Source organism: Otolemur garnettii, unplaced genomic scaffold, assembly GCF_000181295.1.
Source record: "Otolemur garnettii isolate 467f Iridium unplaced genomic scaffold, OtoGar3 scaffold00009, whole genome shotgun sequence".
NCBI lineage: Eukaryota > Metazoa > Chordata > Mammalia > Primates > Galagidae > Otolemur > Otolemur garnettii.
In genome coordinates, this window is record NW_003852404.1 from 30,880,573 (window position 1) to 30,883,534 (window position 2,962).

At 37.8% G+C, this 2,962-nt stretch overlaps 1 pseudogene; it reads left to right on the forward strand.

Annotated features, from left to right (window-relative positions):
• The first annotated feature begins 918 nt into the window (after nucleotides 1-918).
• On the forward strand, nucleotides 919-1,986 carry LOC100960959 (annotated as a pseudogene).
• The last annotated feature ends 976 nt before the right edge of the window (nucleotides 1,987-2,962 follow it).

The window sequence follows — 2,962 nt, forward strand, 5'->3', positions numbered from 1 at the left end:
ACCAGGAATCCTGTGGCTGTGGCCGTAGTGTGGCTCACTTAATCCAAATCCAAAGGCTTGGGAACCCACCCAGGAAGATAACAGTGTAACTCTCAATCTGAGACCAAACACCTAAGAACCCACGAAGCTACTGGAACAAATCCCAGAACTCAAGGCTGGAGGACCTGTGATTCTGATGCCCAAGTGCAGGAAAGCAAAGGTTTCTCAGCTCCAGTAGGGAGATGGAGTAAATTTACCTTCCTCAGCTTTTTTGCCCTATCCAGGGCCCCAGCTAAGTGGTAGGTGCCTGTGCACATTGAAGGTAGATCTCCCCCACTCAGTCCCGCAGTTCACACAATGAGCTCCCCTAGACATACCCTCACAGACACACTCAGAAATAGTGCTTTACCAGTTCTCTAGGTATCTCTTACTCTATTTCAAGTGGACGCCTAAAACTAATCATCACATTAGACAAATGAATATTGCCATTGAGTCTTCACTCTGGGAATGATTCTGTCTTAGTAAGGTGACTTTGTCAGTTGCTATTCTGATCTATTATATGTTTACTTTCATATTCTAACTCTCCAATTATTTTTAAATAGTAAGAGGGATTTATAATGAGGTGTATTTCATTTAATTTTTGCCTTGATGCTTCACCTATAAGCCAAGTTTTACAAACATAGAAACTGTTAACTAGAGTGAAAGTAGGACTAGCTCATTGATGCTGTCGGTAAACTCACAGAGCAGAATTAGATCCCAGACACTCTTGCCTCAAACCTAATCATTTCTCTTCACTTCTTGATGCTTCCATATTGTGGTAGGTATGGAAAAATCCACAGAATAAGTGTTATCTGGAGGTGTGAAAAAATTCAAAGTAGAATTGAAAACAGAGAGTTCAGCTGGACACTGCTGGCTTTGGTGGTGACTGAATTCACATTACAAAAGAAAAGCTATTTTGCTATAGTCCTCTCTGCTAGAAATGGCCAATGTACTTTGTAACAGAGCCAGACTGGTTTCCTTTCTCCCAGGGTTTTGCTTTTTAGTTAAAAAAAAAAAAGGATAGAAAGATTATTTTGGAATGAATATTATAGTTATCAAAACAGTGCAACATAATTGATAAGGTGAGAATATTTTTTGTCAATCCAAAAGCCTTTTCAACTGTGGGATCATCAGGTTCTGATGAGTCTCAGGTGGCCACTGCACCTCCAGACATGGGCTCTCGGACAGTTTGGCCTGATTAAACTATGGGACCATTTAAACCTCAAGATCAAGATTCCAGCTTCCTGGGAATATAGTTTTGATTGTCACCTCAATGGGACCACTTTGTCACCTCAGTGGGACCACTTCACATAAGAAAAGCCTGGTCCATAAAACTTTGCCTGATGTTCTAGCAGAACCTTTATCAAGTGAAAGAGCTGAGTCTGTGATGGCATAATAAGTAAATGAATTTCAGGGTAATGAGGCACCTGTAGAACAAAAAATTAACAGTGCAGAAACTTACTTTCTTATTTCACTAACTTTCTGCACTGTTAATTTTTCAGAAATTGCCAGAGTAGAATGTGTAATCCAAACACGTCCGGAATTGCTGTGAAGAGATTTTGAATCACTAATTCCAGAAGTAGTTAATAGCAAACTAATGATTCTGACTGTAACACAGAAGACAAAGAATGACATGACTGTTGGAAGTGAACAGGTAGAAAGTGAAAGAGAAATGCTCTTAGACAAATTCATCAATGGTGCTAAGGAAATTTGCTGTGCCCTTCGAGCTGAAGGATACTGGGCTGACTTTACTGACCCATGATCAGGTTTGCCATTTTTTGGACCACATACAAACCACACTCTTTTTGAAACAGATGAGTGCCACCCACATCTAGGACTCTCTGTTAATGATCTTAGATGCTGTAAAGTGATTCATCATAGTCCCTGGGTTACCCATGTATTTGTAAGACGTATCTTCTCTAATGCAACACTAGACGTCATATTATGAAGAAATTAAGTGGAAACTAGCAGTAATGTCAATTTATTTGCTGAACTGTTTGTAGGTAACATTTGGGTTGATCTATAAACACTGTCAAAGACTTCAGTTTTTAAAAGATATTTATTTCTAAGTATTTAGTTCAATATTTACGAGTTTACAACATTCTCAATGATTTGTGATTTTTAAATTGCAAATGCCTATTATTTGCAATATCTTTGAATACATGTTGAACACATCCACATCATATAGAATGTGGTAATTAGGATGTAACCAGGGTACTATCTCTTATTGTTAGTTCTCCCCTTTACTGGGGAAAAAACTCAGTTTTAATTGTTTTGCTCCAAAATAAATCACACATTTTGTTTTGAAAAAAAAAAAAGAAAGAAAGAAAACAGAGAGTTGACTGTTACCCACTAGCACTAGCTGTCTCACGCCAGACCACCTGCCACTGGGGAGCAAGAGCTCAGAGATCTCACCGTCTGTTCTGGCCTGATGATTATAAGATTTCTCCACGACAGAACCTTATGTTTCTTTTCAGGCCTATTGGTTATTCTAATTAACCTCTGCAGGAGGACTGGACAGCAGCCAATCTTCGAGATTTAGAAGCTTTTAGAAACCTGACAACTCCATTGTCAGTTTAGATTTGGCATGTTCTGAATGAGAACAGGGTCACTCCTGATGACTTCTATCATGTCAACTAAGAGCACAATGTTATCCTAAGAGCAGGACAAAAAAAATTAATAAACGAACAAATACACTACCAAGAGCAGGTTCTGCTTACTTCAAATGTGTTGTGCTTATGACAAATATGTACAAAATCATGTACAGCAATTTTGTATATTTTAGAAAGTTCTAAAGACATGTGATAATGCAAAAGAAGATTTGGACATTTCTTTGCTTTCAGCAGTTATTATAAAATGCTTCTTTAATTTAAAAAAGATATTTTAGAATACTTTCATGTGTTATAATTTTGATATCAATGTATAAAAATATCTTCTGTGGCTG